Source organism: Palaemon carinicauda, chromosome 6, assembly GCF_036898095.1.
Source record: "Palaemon carinicauda isolate YSFRI2023 chromosome 6, ASM3689809v2, whole genome shotgun sequence".
Classification (NCBI taxonomy): domain Eukaryota; kingdom Metazoa; phylum Arthropoda; class Malacostraca; order Decapoda; family Palaemonidae; genus Palaemon; species Palaemon carinicauda.
The window spans coordinates 165048961-165071183 of NC_090730.1; the positions used below are offsets into that span (position 1 = coordinate 165048961).

Here is a 22223-nt window from a genome sequence, read left to right on the forward strand (position 1 = left end):
TAAAGAATTCATATTTTCCCCTCGTTTCCCCCTGAAAATGAATAAACATTTGCTTCACCGAGAAGGGAAAAAAGGAGAAATGCTAATGCCCATACATTAGGTCATTAGCTGGCTGTCAGGGCGAATCAGGGGATTTTTATATTTTTATTATGGTGACGCGTCCTTGGGGAGGGGGGGGGTTATTATATATTTAAATGCTGGGAAAATGACTGACAATTTTTTTCACTTTTTGGAAATCTCAGAATACGTATTTTATTATAAGAATTCAAGAATATCTGACCTTAAAGTATTATGTATTGATTAATTACTTCTGTAGTTTGTTTATTTCCTTATGTCCTCTCTTCAGAGGGCTGTTTTTCCTTGTTGGAGCCCTTGGGCTGATAGCATCATGCTTTTCCAACTACGGTTGTAGATTTCCTTTTTTTCCTGTTTTTTCCCCTGTTGGATTCCTTGGGGTTATAGCATCCTGCGTTTTCAACTTGGATTGTAGTTTTCCTTTCTTCATTGGGCTGTTTTTCCCTGTTGGAGCCCTTGGGCTGATTATCATGCTTTTCCAACCAGGATTGTAGCTTAGCAAGTAATAATAATAATAATAATAATAATAATAATAATAATAATAATAATAATAATATGATTAAGGTGCCGGATTATATTTTTCGAATACGAAGATTTTTTTTAAGAAATTAAGATGTTTTATTTAAAAAAGGAAAGTTTTGCTTTTCATGCAGCCACTAATGGCTATTATATTTAAGTCTAACATTTATAGGTTGAATAAGTTGAATAAATATGATTTTAGAAATTTATTTATTGTCGTAGTCCCTCCGTTATGTTCCATTATTATTATAATTATTAAAAGGAAAAGGTTTTATCAGTCCAGTGAGTCAGCTTCGACTTTTACAGAGTTGGAATGTCATCCCGTAAGGGGATAGTGCTATCAGTACGCCTCACGTAATACACCGTATGCTTAATTATGATTCTATGTAGTGCCACTTTAGGCTCCTAAGTGTACCGACTTTTTGATTTTCTACTTATTTCGTTTTGATGCCCAACCAAATTTTATATTTTACTTAGAAAGGTCAAAGGTGTCTGGTTTCAGTTCCAGTGGTAACGTGTTCGGCTTACATACGCATGGCAGCAGATCGATCCCCGCCCGGGACCGCGAGTTCAAGCTGTTTACTGGGATGTCACTGCTGTGATAGGGCACCACATAGGTGGCTTGGCCTTGTCCGGCTGACGTTCTGGTGAGTATCTATTCTTGTGGAACTGGAACTGAAACCAGACTCCTTTAACACCTTTAATAGACGCTCACCAGAACGTCAGCCAGGTTGGGCTTGCCCGGCTGACGTTCTGATGAGCATCTATTCTGATGGAACTGGAACTGAAACCAGACTCCTTTAACGCCTTTAATAGACGCTCACCAGAACGTCAGCCAGGTTGGGCTTGCCCGGCTGACGTTCTGATGAGCATCTATTCTGATGGAACTGAAACCAGACTCCTTTTAACACCTTTATTAGATGCTCACCAGAACGTCAGCCGGGCAAGCCCAACATCACATCCACTGTGGTGGCATACCACAGCTGTGGCCTCCCCAGTAAACAGCTTAAACTCACGGTCCCGGGCGTGTACCATGTCGTTAAATGGTCTCCCTGATCTTAGAGCTGAGTCATGTGGTCCCAGTTCCGCACATCTATTTCTCAGTCATGTGTATTTGAAACCTTGGTCTTTATAACCTTCAGCAGTTTTAGGTTTTTGTGTTCATTTGTCTTAAGACTTAAGGAACACGCAAGTACACTTTTTATTGAGCTTGCTAGTATAAATTTCTCTTTTAAGCAGTCAGTCTTTGTAATAGGAGCTCATTATAGATGATAATTCAATAATGCTTATGTCTCTTAATGTCTATTTTTACTGGTTATGATATGGTGAATCATAGTAACTGACGTGTAAAGTTCTGAATTCACTTTAGTCTTGGTTATAAGGTAGAAGTTAGAAAATAGCATTTTTGGTTTCTCTTTAAAAAAGTATTTTTGGCTTTTCTTTAGAAAATAGCATTTTTTGGTTTTTCTTTAGAAAATAGCACCTTTTTTGTTTCTCTTTAGTAAATAGCATATTTGATATCTCTCTAGAAAATACCGATTTAGGTGTTTTTTTTTAGAAAATAGCATTTCTTGTTTCTCTTGAGAAAATTGCATTTTTTGTTTATCTTTAGAAAATAGCATTTTTAGGTTCTCTAGAAAATTGCATATCTCATTTCTCTTTAGAAGATAGCATTTTTTTTGGTTTCTCTTCAGAAAATAGATTTTTTAGGGGGTTTCTCTTTAGAAAATAACATTTTTTGTTTCTCTTTAGAATATAGCATTTCTTGTTTCTCTTGCAAAATGGCCTCTCAAACCTTGGTATGTTTCAAACCATCAGTAAGAAAAGATGAGCTGGCATTGAAATGTAATAATTTGTTATGTTTATGCCTCGAAGGAGGAACTAATAACTAGCCTCTTTGTAATGGTGTAGGACGTATTCCTTTGTGTGTAGGATAAGGGAAGGACATTTTGGAGTTTTCCCAGGCTTTCATTTGTGGAGACATGAGCCTCTCTGAGTGGGGATACCTTAACGCGATGAAAGGATTTGTGTATCACCATGGTCAGCAAAACTGTACTAGTCAGGGACGCCCATACTATAGTCCATTTCTTTTAGCGATGCATATTTGTACCGACTCGCGGCGGTGGCCTTTTAGCTCGGAAAAGTTTCCTGATCGCTGATTGGTTAGAATTATCTTGTCCAACCAATCAGCGATCCGGAAACTTTTCCGAGCTGAAAGGGCACCGCTGCGAGTCGGTACAAATATGCATCGCTAAAAGATATGGACTTTAGTTTGGTTTGCTGTGAGCCATCAGAGTCAAGTCTCCCACCATCACCAATGCGCACCAGCCAGTGTAGTGATAAATACTGGCCGAACCCCAGACATAAATAAGGACATGTCTGAGGTCTTTGTCCTGTGTTGGACTAGAAATAACTGCCTTTGTTGTTGTTGTTCTTAGTCAGATATTTAACTGAGGACAGCGGTCATCCACGTGAATAACTCTCTCTCTCTCTCTCTCCCTCTCTCTCTCTCTCTCTCTCTCTCTCTCTCTCTCTTAGTTCTTCAAGGAAGAAGAGGAAACAGATCTAAATTAGACCTCATGCCAATTAGGTCATTCTTAAACGGGTTAAAGTTTATATGTGTTAATTGGTAAAAGAACATTTAAGAATAATTCCGGAGGTTATCGTCCAGTATTTTTTTTAATCCCATTTATATAATATTGAACAAGTCTCTCTCTCTCTCTCTCTCTCTCTCTCTCTCTCTCTATATATATATATATATATATATACATATATATATATATATATACATCGGCCATGCTCAGCGAGAAGACGTATAACTACTGGTCTTTCCCCGTCCCCAGAGTAGGAAGAGAGTGAGTAGCCATACCCTAGTGAAGGGGGTTGTAGTTGGGAGAAGGGGTGGGAAGGGTTGAATCTGTGTGCTAGTATATCTATTATTATTATTATTATTATTATTATTATTATTAAGCTACAACACTAGTAGGAAAAGCAGGATGCTATAAGCCCAAGGGCTCCAACAGGGAAAAATAGCCCAGTGAGGAAAGGAAATAAGAAAATAAACTAAGTGAAGTAATAAACAAATAAAATAAAACATTTTAAGAATAGTAACATCATTTAGATATTTCCTTCATATATAAAGGTGGGTTGATCGTCAAAAAGTTTGGAATACATTAGCATTTTGTTGTAAGACGCAACGGAAATTATATGGGCCTGCGTAGATAGGAGTAAATGAAAATGGGGTGTACTAATGGAACTTCCTTTGCGGGATTTTATGAGTGGACTGCTCATCATCTAACCAATTTTGGGGGTCTTTTTGTTTAAGGAAGGCCACTATCTACCATAAGGGGGGTTGGGGGGGGGGGCTAGGGTAGGGGGGTGTTGTATCTGCCATAGTGTTATGGTGGCCGATGTGGTAACGTCCCTGACTGGTGATCGCCAGACTGGGGTTCGAGTCCCGCTCAAACTATTTAGTTCCTTTGGTCGCTGCAATCTTACCATCTTTGTGAGCTAAGGATGGGTGTTTGGGGGAGCCAATAAGTCTATCTGCTGAGTCATCAGCAACCATTGCCTGGCCCTCCCTGGTCCTAGCTTGGATGGAGAGCGGCTTTGTCGCTGATCTCTTGTATATATGGTCAGTCTCTAGAGCATTGTCCTACTTCATAGGGCAATGGCAGTGTTCCTTGCATCTGCCATTCATGAGCAGGCTTTAAACCTTTAAAGGGGGGAGGGGGTTGTCACAATGAATGTCACCATCTCGGTGACTTCCGGTAAGGATAGTTCATTACAAATTTCATGAGAGGATGATTAACTATTATTATTATTATTATTATTATTATTATTATTATTATTATTATTAATTATTATTATTATTAGTTAAGCTACAACCCTAGTTAAAAAAGCAGGATGCTAAAAGCCCAAACGCTCCAACAGGGAAAAATAGCCCAGTGATGAAAGTTAATAAGGAAATGAATAAACTACAAGAGAAGTGATGAACAATTAAAACAGAATATTATGATTACTAGCTGCTAAGCTACAACCCTAGTTACAAAAGCAGGATGCTATAAGCCCAAGGGCTCCAACAGAGAAAAATATCTCACTGAGGAAAGGGAATAAAAGAATAAATTGCAAGAGAAGCAGTGAACAATTGGAATAAAACACTTTTAAGAACAGTAACAACACCAAAACAGAATTCCACTGTATGAAGTCATCTGCCCAGAAATAGAATCATTATCTCCATCCCACTTGGAGACAAAACAAATGACGTTTAAGGAAACAGTTTTATTCGAGCTGTGAGCAAGTTGTGGAATGATCTTCCTAATCGGGTGGTTGAATCATTAGAACTTTAAAAGTTCAAATTCGCAGCAAATGTTTTTATATTGAACAGGCTGACATAAGTCTTTTTATAGTTTATCAAATAGCTGTTTTAATGTTGTTAATGTTTTTAAGATAATTGATTTTGATTTTCATTACTTATGTGGTTTATTTATTTCCTTATTTCCTTTTCTCACTGGGCTATTTTTCCCTGTTGGAGCCCTTGGGCTTATAGCATCTTGCTTTTCCAACTAGGGTTGTAGCTTAGCTAATAATAATAATAATAATAATAATAATAATAATAATAATAATAATAATAATAATAACACGTCCAAAGAAAAGACTTAAAAACAAACAAACTAAAAACAAACTCTAGGAATGAAAGATTTGGCTCAGGGCCTGAAAAAAAAAAAAAAACACTGCGGAAAGAAAGAAACGCAACCTTAGTGTAATATGTCGTCTTTAGAGATGACCGCAAGAATGTCCCTTTTAACGAGAATTAGCTCTATTCATCCTTGGGCAACAAGGCCTTTAGAGAGGCTGTCATTACTTCTTATCCTGTTAGCAGTGAAATGTCTTGAACAAATGGAGAATTGTCTTCTATGTTGTTTTGAATAATTTTGCAGTATGGAGCTGTTTTGTCTTAATCAAAGTATAGAATAATTGCAGTGTATAGAATAATTGTAGTGATATGGAAAATTATCTGAAAGAGATGAAAATGCATTGAAGAAAATATAATTATGTAAAACAATGTTGTTTATATATCTACATCTAACCTACATTAAAACTGCAAAGGCTAAGAAAATTCAACCAATGCAGAAAAAGCAAATGGGATTATTATTATTATTATTATTATTATTATTATTATTATAATAATAATCATCATCATTATTATTATTAAATGTAGACATCTTTATCATCATCATCATCATCATTATTATTATTAAATGTAGACATCTTTATCATCATCATCATCATCATTATTGATATTATTATTATAAATTGTAGAACATCTTTCAAGTCACGTTACATCAAATCTATTTACAATTTGCATATTCATGAAAGTTTCCAGCTGGGTCTCTCGAGTAAGGTACTGTTATACCCGTAGATCTTATCTCAAGGGAAGACTACAAGACCATGATAACGTTTCGTCCAAGTGACCGGAATAGTCGGCGAGCACAGGACGAAGAAGGATTTTTAATGAGGCGAGAAGGGATCTCCCAGGAAGTTGATGTGGCAGGAGATATGGGCTGACTGACTGACTGGCTGACTGGCTGGGTGGCTGGTTGACTGACTGACTGGCTAATTGGCTGGCTGGCTGGCTGACTGACTGATTGACTGACTGGCTGATTGGCTGGCTGACTGACTGACTGACTGACTGGTCAGGATGGCTGATTGACTGTCTGACTGTCTGTCTGTCTGACTGACTGGCTGCCTGGCTGGCTGACAGTCTCTGACTAACTGTCTCTGACTAACTGTCTGACTGACTGACTGACTGACTAACTAACTGACTGTCTCTCTGACCGGCTGGCTGACTGACTGACTGACTAGGTTAGCGCACCGTAGGGGCCATAAAGATGGTTTTCTGAAGGGAAGGATGGAGGTGATAATGAACGTAGATTCAGGAGTACGTTTCAAAAGGTTTTTCTCATCATAGATGTTCAAGATACGTTCAGACGGTATATGGGAATCGGGCAGAAGGTTTAAAGGTCGCTCATGAATGGCAGAGGCTAGGGACAGTGAGATTGCTCCAGCAGGACAATATCTTAGGTATCTATTTATAGGTACTAAAAATATTTCGACGAGATGACTGCATGGTGTCTTATTTAAATTTTGTTAAGCAGATGTTCTTAAGACCATGTAGCCTACATGTGATTTGCAAGGGATTCCAGTAAATTATATATATATATATATATATATATATATACACACACTAGTATGCGCCATCCGTCAAACAAGACAGTTAAATATTTAGATATACGCATCTCTTCTCATCAGGGTATGACTACTCCTTCTCCCCTTACCTGGGGGATGGAGGTGATGTGAGCGTCGTGACCGGGAATTTATATATGTATATATATATATATATATATGTATATATATATATATATATATATATATCCAGACACTTGCTTTTTATTACATAAAGGAGATATTGCTTCAAACATAACTGCCTTCAATTTTTGCCATCTTTTGGTTTTCAGTCCACTTCCCCACCCCGTAGTTTTTTCCCCAGCTTTGTGATTATCCTTTCTCCTCACCCTTAATAGGTATTTCCTCATCCTCCCCTCCCCTCCCCCCCCTTTCTTTCCTGTTTTTCAGAGCGTCTGCCACAACAGCTGCGATAAACAATTTGTTGTGAGTGGCTCATACTTAGTCGGCGGTGCTTGAAGAAATTGCTCGAAAACTTTCAGAATAGAAGATGTTTATCTTTGCCCCAAATGCGTCTGGGATTGGGGGCGGGGTTTAGTGAGGGTGGAGCTATGTGGGGGCGGAGCTTATTGGTGTCATATATTATAAGTGATTATAAATGTATTTTATAGCGATGTCCTGGTGTTATTTTTTGTTGTTACACAAGCGAGGCAGTTTCTTTATGGTTTGAGATGACGAATAGTCTAGTGATGATGAATTGGACTTTTTGTGTGGGATTTTTTTTCCAAGGATGTCATTTTTTTGACAAAGTTTGATATGTAATGTCCACTAAATTATATGTATGGTAAATTAATATTATTTTTATTATTATTATTATAAGTATAGCTTCTTTTAATTTTTTTCATGTTGAAATAGATAGTGACATCAATTGTCCAGAATACGGTCAAAGAAAATAGAGAGAGAGAGAGAGAGAGAGAGAGAGAGAGAGAGAGAGAGATTTACCATAATAGCATAAAATGTCCAGAATACTGTTAAAGAAATGGATATGTTGAGAGAGAGAGAGAGAGAGAGAGAGAGAGAGAGAGAGAGAGAGAGAGAGAGAGAGAGAGAGAGATTTACCATAATAGCATAAAATGTCCAGAATATTGTTAAAGAAAAGGATATGTTAGAGAGAGAGAGAGATTTACTCCAGAAGTGGAAAGGATTATGAATTCCTGTACCCAAATTATATTGTTCACGACTAGTTTTTCAAACGTTGCAGATCAATCAACGTATGCATCTACAATTAAAAGCTTTTCTCGTAACTGCATTTAGGTATCAGTTCTTGCTATGCAATGACAGTTTTTTTTATTTTCCACTATTTTCAAGTCTTATTAACTTCTCCAAAATCTTAGATGTCCGTTTGTTAGTTTGTTTATGAGAAACTTTACACAAAAACTTCTGTACCGATTTTGACCAAACTTGGTAGTCATGCTGGGTATGAGCCAAGGATGAATCTTTAACATATTGGATAAAGTACATCAAAGTACAAGTAAGCAGCAGCACTTTGAAAATAATCGCAATGTTAGGTATTTTAGGTATTTAGTTTATTATTTTTTTTTTTTTTGTGAACAACATTACCCAAAACTACTGAACCAATTTCAGCAAAACTTGGTGGACATGTGAAGTATGACCCAAGGATAAATAAATTCATTTGAATCTGAAGAAAATACGTCGAAATACAAGTACGCAGAAGTTAAAAGCAAAGTAAAACTGCTTGGCGTGGCGAAGGCATGCTCTCTACTGACTGACCCTGTAGTTTGTTGTTGTAGATTGCCTAATTATTATTATTATTACTTACTAAGCTATAACCATAGTTGGAAAAGCAGGATGCTATAAGCCCGGGGGCTCCAACAGGGAAAATAGCCCAGTGAGGAAATGAAAAAGTGAAAAATTAAATATTTTAAGAAGAGTAACATCATTAAAATAAATATCTCCTTTATACATACATACATATACCAAGGCACTTCCCCCAATTTTGGGGGAAGAGAAATTAGATAGAATAGTTTGCCCCAGTGTACCCTCAAGCAAGAGACCTCTAACCCAAGACAGTGGAAGACCATGGTACAGAGGCTATGGCACTAACCAAGACTAGAGAACAATGGTTTGATTTTTGGGTGTCCTTCACCTAGAAGAGCTGCTTACCATAGCGGCCACTCAACAATTACAGTACAGTAACCCCTTGGGTGAAGAAGAATTGTTTAGTAATCACAGTGTTGTCAGGTGTATGAGAACAGAGGAGAATATGTAAAAAATAGGCAAGAATATTTGGTGTATGTGTAAGCAAATGGGAAAATGAACCGTAACCAGATAGAAGGATCTAATGTAGTACTGTCTGGCCAGTCAAAACATACCATAACTCTCTAGTAGTAGTATCTCAACGGGTGGTGGTGCCCTGGTCAACTTACTACCTAAGCACGGGCTCTTGCAATTCTACAGCACGTAGATGTCCTATTGCTTGTATGATCATTTATTTCCACCATGTGAATTCCTTCCCTCCTTCTCTGTCCTGAAATAATCTCACCTTCTGATGATGGAAATACCAAAAGGAAATTAGAGTTTTCTGTTTGAGGTTATGGGAAAATGCTACGGGGTGATAGTGGATCGACTCTTTGTTGGCCTTAATACCTATTGTAAAAGTTTCCCAGGAGGGGGGAGGGAGGGGGGAGAGTTCTCAGGAAAGACATATCGTGCGGAAGGGGGAAAGAAAAATGATCACCTTCCTCCTCACCTCCTCCTCCTCACCTCCTCCTCCTCCTCCTCCTCCTCCTCTCCTCAAACCTCACGCCATGACACGGTGTGAGGATATGGAGTCCTTTTGTATTTTTTCACAAGATGACATTTCACTTTAGGATGGGAAAGTATGATTTTTGTTTAATATATTGTAATGATTAAATGTTCAAAACGCGCGCGAGCACACACACACACACACACACACATATATATATATATATATATATATATATATATATATATATATATATATATATATATGTATATATATATATATATATATATAAATTTATATATATATATATATATATATATATATATATATATATATATATATATATATATATATTCATTAACAATCTCTAGAGGTTCGACCAGGACCCTTATTGGTTTTCGCTCTGTATTTTCAGTGAACATTATCTTAGCTTTACTCATATATATTTATTTTCAGTCCTACATTTCTGCTTTATTAAAATCTATCATCTTTTGCAATTCCTCTCGTGATTTTATTGTTATAGTTTTACTCATATTCATTTTCTGTCTTACATTTCCGCTTTATTAAAAGCTATCATCTTTTGCAATTCCTCACGTGATTATATTACTTTAGTTTTACTCATAATCATTTTCAGTCCTACATTTCTGCTTTCTCTATTAAAATATATCATGTTTCGCAATTCCTTAAGTGATTTCATAACTATAGTTTTACTCATATTCATTTTCAGTCTTACATTTCTGCTTTATTAAAAGCTATCCTCTTTTGCAATTCCTCACGTGATTATATTATTATAGTTTTACTCATATTCCTTTTCAAAAAGTCCTACATTTCCACTTTCTCTTATTAAAAGCTATCCTCTTTTGCAATTACTCACGTGATTATATTACTTTAGTTTTACTCATATTCATTTTCAGTCCTACATTTCTGCTTTCTCTATCAAATTCTATCATCTTTTGCAATTCTACACTTGATTATATAATTTAAGTTTTATTCATTCATTTTCAGCCCAACATTTTTTATTTCTCTATTAAAATCTCTCATCTTTTGTAATTCCTCGCGTGATTTCGTAACTGTAGTTTTACTCATATTCATTTTCAGTCTTACATTTCTGCTTTATTAAAAGCAATCATCTTTAGCAATTCCTCACATGATTATATAATTATAGTTTTACTCATATTCATTATCAGTCCTACATTTCTGCTTTCCCTCTTGAAATCTATTAGCTTTTGCAATTCCTCACTTGATTATATTACTATAGTTTTACTCATATTCATTTTCAATCCTACATTTCTGCTCCCTCTATTAAAATCTGTCATCTTATGCAATTCCTTATGTGATTATATATATATATATATATATATATATATATATATATATATATATATATATATATATATATATATATATATATATATTCAAGGCACTGCTCCCCAAAAGCCAAGTATGCTGCGCACGTTTGCACACCAAGAACGAGCAAGTGTGTCCTTGGTCTTTGGTGGTGGGTGCGACGTGCCATCACTGCATTAAAAAAAACCCCTTGTACGAGACCGAGTCTTTTGTGGCTGCAGAGCTGCGATGTTTAATGAGTAAACGAAGACATAATAATGCCGGATTTGTTTAGGCTCGAGATCACACAATACATTTCACCGGAGCAAATTGCAACAACTGTAATGCAAACGGGGTTTATTCTTCCCCTTTTTAATTTTCCTCTTCGTTTTGAGTCTAAGCTTTTGGTAGCTCTTAGTGTAGAGGGACGTTCACATTATGGTGGTTTATATCATCTTTTTTCATTTTCTTCTCTCATTTCTCTTCTCCGTGTTTCTACTAATTCTCTGCTTTTTTCCTGATTCTCAATATAAACCTTATCCTCTTCCTCTTAATAAGTTACATTCCTTCGGTGGAGACATGCGGAGACCCAGTCTCGAATCCGGATAAAAGAGAAGGCTCGGTCTCATCCCGGTCTCGAGTCCAAATAAATTTCCATGATTTTTTTGTAAGATTTTATATTAATACCTGTAAGTTTTGTCTTAGGTCTTAAGAGTCATGAATGCTTAGAAGATGGTTGTGATTAGGTGTTGGGTAAATCCTTGAACTTTCTAATAGAAGTGTCGTAGAATAATACAGTATATATATATATATATATATATGTATATATATATATATATATATATATATATATATATATATATATATATACAATAGTAGTTACCTATTGACTTCAATGACTCAGACAATTGTCATGCTAGATAGTATTCAATCAATCAATCGTTTAACCTCTTATATTGCAAAGCTTCAGCAAGGAGTGTTTTCGCAAGTCTCAGAATGTCATTATGGACACCGTCAAGTCATCTCCCTGTCCTTCTAATAGCGAATTGCTCTCCTTAAGGGAGCAAGCCAAACAATACACGCCCAACAGCGCGGGTTAAGTTCAGCAGTAATAAAAGACAGACCTCAGTTGAAATCATAATATTGATTCGAAGTTGGTTTCAGTTTAGTTACCTCCGCCAACGAAGGTGGAAGGAGGTTATGTTTTACCCCATGTTTGTGTGTTTGTTTGTGAACAGCTTCCTGGTCACAGTTTTAATCGTAGAGTAATTCAACTTGCAGGGATTAACTGTTATGTAAAGATGGAAATTATTAAATTTTGGGAGGTTAAGGTCAAAGGTCAAGGTCACGGTCAAGCAAAATGTACAACTCGCGTAATCAGCCATAAGTTTGGATATCGTTGTCACAGAGACTTCAAACTTGCTTCATATTCGAGTGTATGAAAATACACGCCAATTGATACATGTTAAGGTCAAAGGTCAAGGTCGAGAAATAAGCTGCTGCGGCGGAGGTCTGTGCTCTACTGAGTGCCCCTCTAGTTATAGCTGTATCCTTCATTTAAGGGAATTGATATTCTGGGAAAATTCATCATCCTCATCATCATCATAACCACTTTACTTTAAGGACTGCCCTTCTGGTCCTATACTGCAGGGGAACCGTACTCTCTACAGGACCTTTGCATCCATCTTACCGTATACATTGCCAGCCATTCAACATTTCACACAGCATATTGCACGTTTGTTGTCCACCCCACATTATCGAAGCACTTAGAAAACAAGAAATCCCTCAGTTTATTCTTGAAAGCCTCAAAATCTCGAGTTTCGGATGTCTAGTGGAAGCTGATGTAAAAGGATCATCGAAATTGAGCTTAAATATTGCAGGCAATCCGGTGCATCTTTGGAGTTGGAACACTCATTGTCGCAGGCCATTCAGTACATCCAGGGACACTCATTGTCGCAGGCCATTCAGTGCATCTGGAACATTGTCGCAGGCCATTCAGTGCATCTTGGGACACTCATTGTGCAGGCCATTCAGTGCACCTTGGGACACTGAACGTCGCAGGCCATTCAGTGCATCTTGGGACACTCATTGTCGCAGGCCATTCAGTGCCCTTGGGACACTGAACGTCGCAGGCCATTCAGTGCATCTTGGGACACTCATTGTTGCAGGCCATTCAGTGCATCTTGGGACACTCATTGTCGCAGGCCATTCAGTGCACCTTGGGACACTCGTCGCAGGCCATTCAGTGCATCTTGGGACACTGAACGTCGCAGGCCATTCAGTGCATCTTGGGACACTCATTGTCGCAGGCCATTCAGTGCATCTTGGGACACATTGTCGCAGGCCATTCAGTGCATCTTGGGACACTGAACGTCGCAGGCCATTCAGTGCATCTTGGGACACTGAACGTCGCAGGCCATTCAGTGCATCTTGGGACACTCATTGTCGCAGGCCATTCAGTGCCCTTGGGACACTGAACGTCGCAGGCCATTCAGTGCATCTTGGGACACTCATTGTCGCAGGCCATTCAGTGCCCCTTGGGACACTGAACGTCGCAGGCCATTCAGTGCATCTTGGGACACTCATTGTCGCAGGCCATTCAGTGCACCTTGGGACACTGAACGTCGCAGGCCATTCAGTGCATCTTGGGACACTCATTGTCGCAGGCCATTCAGTGCATCCTTGGGACACTGAACGTCGCAGGCCATTCAGTGCATCTTGGGACACTCATTGTCGCAGGCCATTCAGTGCACCTTGGGACACTGAACGTCGCAGGCCATTCAGTGCATCTTGGGACACTCATTGTCGCAGGCCATTCAGTGCATCTTGGGACACTCATTGTCGCAGGCCATTCAGTGCATCTTGGGACACATTGTCGCAGGCCATTCAGTGCATCTTGGGACACTGAACGTCGCAGGCCATTCAGTGCATCTTGGGACACTGAACGTCGCAGGCCATTCAGTGCATCTTGGGACACTCATTGTCGCAGGCCATTCAGTGCCCTTGGGACACTGAACGTCGCAGGCCATTCAGTGCATCTTGGGACACTCATTGTCGCAGGCCATTCAGTGCATCTTGGGACACTCATTGTCGCAGGCCATTCAGTGCACCTTGGGACACTCATTGTCGCAGGCCATTCAGTGCATCTTGGGACACTGAACGTCGCAGGCCATTCAGTGCATCTTGGGACACTCATTGTCGCAGGCCATTCAGTGCACCTTGGGACACTCATTGTCGCAGGCCATTCAGTGCATCCTGGAACATTGTCGCAGGCCATTCAGTGCATCTTGGGACACTCATTGTTGCAGGCCATTCAGTGCACCTTGGGACACTCATTGTCGCAGGCCATTCAGTGCATCCTTGGGACACTCATTGTCGCAGGCCATTCAGTGCATCTTGGGACACTCATTGTTCGCAGGCCATTCAGTGCCTTGGGACACTCATTGTCGCAGGCCATTCAGTGCATCTTGGGACACTCATTGTCGCAGGCCATTCAGTGCCCCTTGGGACACTGAACATCGCAGGCCATTCAGTGCATCTTGGGACACTCATTGTCGCAGGCCATTCAGTGCACCTTGGGACACTGAACGTCGCAGGCCATTCAGTGCATCTTGGGACACTCATTGTCGCAGGCCATTCAGTGCACCTTGGGACACTGAACGTCGCAGGCCATTCAGTGCATCTTGGGACACTCATTGTCGCAGGCCATTCAGTGCACCTTGGGACACTGAACGTCGCAGGCCATTCAGTGCATCTTGGGACACTCATTGTCGCAGGCCATTCAGTGCACCTTGGGACACTCATTGTCGCAGGCCATTCAGTGCATCTTGGGACACTCATTGTCGCAGGCCATTCAGTGCATCTTGGGACACTCATTGTCGCAGGCCATTCAGTGCATCTTGGGACACTCATTGTCGCAGGCCATTCAGTGCATCTTGGGACACTCATTGTCGCAGGCCATTCAGTGCATCTTGGGACATTGTCGCAGGCCATTCAGTGCATCTTGGGACACTCATTGTCGCAGGCCATTCAGTGCATCTTGGGACACTGAACGTCGCAGGCCATTCAGTGCATCTTGGGACACTCATTGTCGCAGGCCATTCAGTGCATCTTGGGACACTCATTGTCGCAGGCCATTCAGTGCATCTTGGGACACTCGTCGCAGGCCATTCAGTGCATCTTGGGACACTGAACGTCGCAGGCCATTCAGTGCATCTTGGGACACTCATTGTCGCAGGCCATTCAGTGCATCTTGGGACACTCATTGTCGCAGGCCATTCAGTGCATCTTGGGACACTGAACGTCGCAGGCCATTCAGTGCATCTTGGGACACTCATTGTCGCAGGCCATTCAGTGCATCTTGGGACACTCATTGTCGCAGGCCATTCAGTGCATCTTGGGACACTCATTGTCGCAGGCCATTCAGTGCATCTTGGGACACTCATTGTCGCAGGCCATTCAGTGCATCTTGGGACACTCATTGTCGCAGGCCATTCAGTGCATCTTGGGACACTCATTGTCGCAGGCCATTCAGTGCATCTTGGGACACTCATTGTCGCAGGCCATTCAGTGCATCTTGGGACACTCATTGTCGCAGGCCATTCAGTGCATCTTGGGACACTCATTGTCGCAGGCCATTCAGTGCATCTTGGGACACTCATTGTCGCAAGCCATTCAGTGCATCTTGGGACACTCATTGTCGCAGGCCATTCAGTGCATCTTGGGACACTCATTGTCGCAAGCCATTCAGTGCATCTTGGGACATTGTCGCAGGCCATTCAGTGCATCTTGGGACATTGTCGCAGGCCATTCAGTGCATCTTGGGACACTCATTGTCGCAAGCCATTCAGTGCATCTTGGGACATTGTCGCAGGCCATTCAGTGCATCTTGGGACATTGTCGCAGGCCATTCAGTGCATCTTGGGACACTCATTGTCGCAGGCCATTCAGTGCATCTTGGGACATTGTCGCAGGCCATTCAGTGCATCTTGGGACACTCATTGTCGCAGGCCATTCAGTGCATCTTGGGACATTGTCGCAGGCCATTCAGTGCATCTTGGGACACTCATTGTCGCAAGCCATTCAGTGCATCTTGGGACACTCATTGTCGCAAGCCATTCAGTGCATCTTGGGACACTCATTGTCGCAAGCCATTCAGTGCATCTTGGGACACTCATTGTCGCAAGCCATTCAGTGCATCTTGGGACATTGTCGCAGGCCATTCAGTGCATCTTGGGACATTGTCGCAGGCCATTCAGTGCATCTTGGGACACTCATTGTCGCAAGCCATTCAGTGCATCTTGGGACATTGTCGCAGGCCATTCAGTGCATCTTGGGACATTGTCGCAGGCCATTCAGTGCATCTTGGGACATTGTCGCAGGCCATTCAGTGCATCTTGGGACACTCATTGTCGCAGGCCATTCAGTGCATCTTGGGACACTCATTGTCGCAAGCCATTCAGTGCATCTTGGGACACTCATTGTCGCAGGCCATTCAGTGCATCTTGGGACACTCATTGTCGCAAGCCATTCAGTGCATCTTGGGACATTGTCGCAGGCCATTCAGTGCATCTTGGGACATTGTCGCAGGCCATTCAGTGCATCTTGGGACATTGTCGCAGGCCATTCAGTGCATCTTGGGACATTGTCGCAGGCCATTCAGTGCATCTTGGGACACTCATTGTCGCAAGCCATTCAGTGCATCTTGGGACACTCATTGTCGCAAGCCATTCAGTGCATCTTGGGACATTGTCGCAGGCCATTCAGTGCATCTTGGGACACTCATTGTCGCAGGCCATTCAGTGCATCTTGGGACATTGTCGCAGGCCATTCAGTGCATCTTGGGACACTCATTGTCGCAGGCCATTCAGTGCATCTTGGGACATTGTCGCAGGCCATTCAGTGCATCTTGGGACACTCATTGTCGCAAGCCATTCAGTGCATCTTGGGACACTCATTGTCGCAAGCCATTCAGTGCATCTTGGGACACTCATTGTCGCAGGCCATTCAGTGCATCTTGGGACATTGTCGCAGGCCATTCAGTGCATCTTGGGACATTGTCGCAGGCCATTCAGTGCATCTTGGGACACTCATTGTTGCAGGCCATTCAGTGCATCTTGGGACATTGTTGCAGGCCATTCAGTGCATCTTGGGACATTGTCGCAGGCCATTCAGTGCATCTTGGGACATTGTCGCAGGCCATTCAGTGCATCTTGGGACACTCATTGTCGCAGGCCATTCAGTGCATCTTGGGACATTGTTGCAGGCCATTCAGTGCATCTTGGGACACTCATTGTCGCAGGCCATTCAGTGCATCTTGGGACACTCATTGTCGCAGGCCATTCAGTGCATCTTGGGACACTGAACGTCGCAGGCCATTCAGTGCATCTTGGGACACTCATTGTCGCAGGCCATTCAGTGCATCTTGGGACACTCATTGTCGCAGGCCATTCAGTGCATCTTGGGACACTCATTGTTGCAGGCCATTCAGTGCATCTTGGGACACTCATTGTCGCAGGCCATTCAGTGCATCTTGGGACACTCATTGTCGCAAGCCATTCAGTGCATCTTGGGACATTGTCGCAGGCCATTCAGTGCATCTTGGGACATTGTCGCAGGCCATTCAGTGCATCTTGGGACACTCATTGTCGCAGGCCATTCAGTGCATCTTGGGACACTCATTGTCGCAAGCCATTCAGTGCATCTTGGGACACTCATTGTCGCAAGCCATTCAGTGCATCTTGGGACACTCATTGTCGCAAGCCATTCAGTGCATCTTGGGACATTGTCGCAGGCCATTCAGTGCATCTTGGGACATTGTCGCAGGCCATTCAGTGCATCTTGGGACACTCATTGTCGCAAGCCATTCAGTGCATCTTGGGACATTGTCGCAGGCCATTCAGTGCATCTTGGGACATTGTCGCAGGCCATTCAGTGCATCTTGGGACACTCATTGTCGCAGGCCATTCAGTGCATCTTGGGACATTGTCGCAGGCCATTCAGTGCATCTTGGGACACTCATTGTCGCAGGCCATTCAGTGCATCTTGGGACATTGTCGCAGGCCATTCAGTGCATCTTGGGACACTCATTGTCGCAAGCCATTCAGTGCATCTTGGGACACTCATTGTCGCAAGCCATTCAGTGCATCTTGGGACACTCATTGTCGCAAGCCATTCAGTGCATCTTGGGACACTCATTGTCGCAAGCCATTCAGTGCATCTTGGGACACTCATTGTCGCAAGCCATTCAGTGCATCTTGGGACATTGTCGCAGGCCATTCAGTGCATCTTGGGACATTGTCGCAGGCCATTCAGTGCATCTTGGGACACTCATTGTCGCAAGCCATTCAGTGCATCTTGGGACACTCATTGTTGCAGGCCATTCAGTGCATCTTGGGACACTCATTGTCGCAGGCCATTCAGTGCATCTTGGGACACTCATTGTCGCAGGCCATTCAGTGTATCTTGGGACATTGTCGCAGGCCATTCAGTGCATCTTGGGACATTGTCGCAGGCCATTCAGTGCATCTTGGGACACTGAACGTCGCAGGCCATTCAGTGCATCTTGGGACACTCATTGTCGCAGGCCATTCAGTGCATCTTGGGACACTCATTGTCGCAGGCCATTCAGTGCATCTTGGGACACTGAACGTCGCAGGCCATTCAGTGCATCTTGGGACACTGAACGTCGCAGGCCATTCAGTGCATCTTGGGACACTCATTGTCGCAGGCCATTCAGTGCATCTTGGGACACTCATTGTCGCAGGCCATTCAGTGCATCTTGGGACACTGAACGTCGCAGGCCATTCAGTGCATCTTGGGACACTCATTGTCGCAGGCCATTCAGTGCATCTTGGGACACTCATTGTCGCAGGCCATTCAGTGCATCTTGGGACACTCATTGTTGCAGGCCATTCAGTGCATCTTGGGACACTCATTGTCGCAGGCCATTCAGTGCATCTTGGGACACTCATTGTCGCAAGCCATTCAGTGCATCTTGGGACACTCATTGTCGCAAGCCATTCAGTGCATCTTGGGACATTGTCGCAGGCCATTCAGTGCATCTTGGGACATTGTCGCAGGCCATTCAGTGCATCTTGGGACACTCATTGTCGCAGGCCATTCAGTGCATCTTGGGACACTCATTGTCGCAAGCCATTCAGTGCATCTTGGGACACTCATTGTCGCAAGCCATTCAGTGCATCTTGGGACACTCATTGTCGCAAGCCATTCAGTGCATCTTGGGACATTGTCGCAGGCCATTCAGTGCATCTTGGGACATTGTCGCAGGCCATTCAGTGCATCTTGGGACACTCATTGTCGCAAGCCATTCAGTGCATCTTGGGACATTGTCGCAGGCCATTCAGTGCATCTTGGGACATTGTCGCAGGCCATTCAGTGCATCTTGGGACACTCATTGTCGCAGGCCATTCAGTGCATCTTGGGACATTGTCGCAGGCCATTCAGTGCATCTTGGGACACTCATTGTCGCAGGCCATTCAGTGCATCTTGGGACATTGTCGCAGGCCATTCAGTGCATCTTGGGACACTCATTGTCGCAAGCCATTCAGTGCATCTTGGGACACTCATTGTCGCAAGCCATTCAGTGCATCTTGGGACACTCATTGTCGCAAGCCATTCAGTGCATCTTGGGACACTCATTGTCGCAAGCCATTCAGTGCATCTTGGGACATTGTCGCAGGCCATTCAGTGCATCTTGGGACATTGTCGCAGGCCATTCAGTGCATCTTGGGACACTCATTGTCGCAAGCCATTCAGTGCATCTTGGGACATTGTCGCAGGCCATTCAGTGCATCTTGGGACATTGTCGCAGGCCATTCAGTGCATCTTGGGACATTGTCGCAGGCCATTCAGTGCATCTTGGGACACTCATTGTCGCAGGCCATTCAGTGCATCTTGGGACACTCATTGTCGCAAGCCATTCAGTGCATCTTGGGACACTCATTGTCGCAAGCCATTCAGTGCATCTTGGGACACTCATTGTCGCAGGCCATTCAGTGCATCTTGGGACATTGTCGCAGGCCATTCAGTGCATCTTGGGACATTGTCGCAGGCCATTCAGTGCATCTTGGGACACTCATTGTTGCAGGCCATTCAGTGCATCTTGGGACATTGTTGCAGGCCATTCAGTGCATCTTGGGACATTGTCGCAGGCCATTCAGTGCATCTTGGGACATTGTCGCAGGCCATTCAGTGCATCTTGGGACACTCATTGTCGCAGGCCATTCAGTGCATCTTGGGACATTGTTGCAGGCCATTCAGTGCATCTTGGGACACTCATTGTCGCAGGCCATTCAGTGCATCTTGGGACACTCATTGTCGCAGGCCATTCAGTGCATCTTGGGACACTGAACGTCGCAGGCCATTCAGTGCATCTTGGGACACTCATTGTCGCAGGCCATTCAGTGCATCTTGGGACACTCATTGTCGAAGGCCATTCAGTGCATCTTGGGACACTCATTGTTGCAGGCCATTCAGTGCATCTTGGGACACTCATTGTCGCAGGCCATTCAGTGCATCTTGGGACACTCATTGTCGCAAGCCATTCAGTGCATCTTGGGACATTGTCGCAGGCCATTCAGTGCATCTTGGGACATTGTCGCAGGCCATTCAGTGCATCTTGGGACACTCATTGTCGCAGGCCATTCAGTGCATCTTGGGACACTCATTGTCGCAAGCCATTCAGTGCATCTTGGGACACTCATTGTCGCAAGCCATTCAGTGCATCTTGGGACACTCATTGTCGCAAGCCATTCAGTGCATCTTGGGACATTGTCGCAGGCCATTCAGTGCATCTTGGGACATTGTCGCAGGCCATTCAGTGCATCTTGGGACACTCATTGTCGCAAGCCATTCAGTGCATCTTGGGACATTGTCGCAGGCCATTCAGTGCATCTTGGGACATTGTCGCAGGCCATTCAGTGCATCTTGGGACACTCATTGTCGCAGGCCATTCAGTGCATCTTGGGACATTGTCGCAGGCCATTCAGTGCATCTTGGGACACTCATTGTCGCAGGCCATTCAGTGCATCTTGGGACATTGTCGCAGGCCATTCAGTGCATCTTGGGACACTCATTGTCGCAAGCCATTCAGTGCATCTTGGGACACTCATTGTCGCAAGCCATTCAGTGCATCTTGGGACACTCATTGTCGCAAGCCATTCAGTGCATCTTGGGACACTCATTGTCGCAAGCCATTCAGTGCATCTTGGGACACTCATTGTCGCAAGCCATTCAGTGCATCTTGGGACATTGTCGCAGGCCATTCAGTGCATCTTGGGACATTGTCGCAGGCCATTCAGTGCATCTTGGGACACTCATTGTCGCAAGCCATTCAGTGCATCTTGGGACATTGTCGCAGGCCATTCAGTGCATCTTGGGACATTGTCGCAGGCCATTCAGTGCATCTTGGGACATTGTCGCAGGCCATTCAGTGCATCTTGGGACACTCATTGTCGCAGGCCATTCAGTGCATCTTGGGACACTCATTGTCGCAAGCCATTCAGTGCATCTTGGGACACTCATTGTCGCAAGCCATTCAGTGCATCTTGGGACACTCATTGTCGCAAGCCATTCAGTGCATCTTGGGACATTGTCGCAGGCCATTCAGTGCATCTTGGGACATTGTCGCAGGCCATTCAGTGCATCTTGGGACATTGTCGCAGGCCATTCAGTGCATCTTGGGACATTGTCGCAGGCCATTCAGTGCATCTTGGGACACTCATTGTCGCAAGCCATTCAGTGCATCTTGGGACATTGTCGCAGGCCATTCAGTGCATCTTGGGACATTGTCGCAGGCCATTCAGTGCATCTTGGGACACTCATTGTCGCAGGCCATTCAGTGCATCTTGGGACATTGTCGCAGGCCATTCAGTGCATCTTGGGACATTGTCGCAGGCCATTCAGTGCATCTTGGGACACTCATTGTCGCAGGCCATTCAGTGCATCTTGGGACATTGTCGCAGGCCATTCAGTGCATCTTGGGACACTCATTGTCGCAGGCCATTCAGTGCATCTTGGGACATTGTCGCAGGCCATTCAGTGCATCTTGGGACACTCATTGTCGCAAGCCATTCAGTGCATCTTGGGACACTCATTGTCGCAAGCCATTCAGTGCATCTTGGGACACTCATTGTCGCAAGCCATTCAGTGCATCTTGGGACACTCATTGTCGCAAGCCATTCAGTGCTTCTTGGGACACTCATTGTCGCAGGCCATTCAGTGCATCTTGGGACATTGTCGCAGGCCATTCAGTGCATCTTGGGACATTGTCGCAGGCCATTCAGTGCATCTTGGGACACTCATTGTTGCAGGCCATTCAGTGCATCTT

At 43.4% G+C, this 22223-nt stretch overlaps 1 protein-coding gene across 1 annotated transcript in view; it reads left to right on the top strand.

Annotated features, from left to right (window-relative positions):
* The window catches only part of LOC137642789 (uncharacterized), a 601025-nt gene that overhangs the window by 33919 nt on the left and 544883 nt on the right, over positions 1 to 22223 (top strand).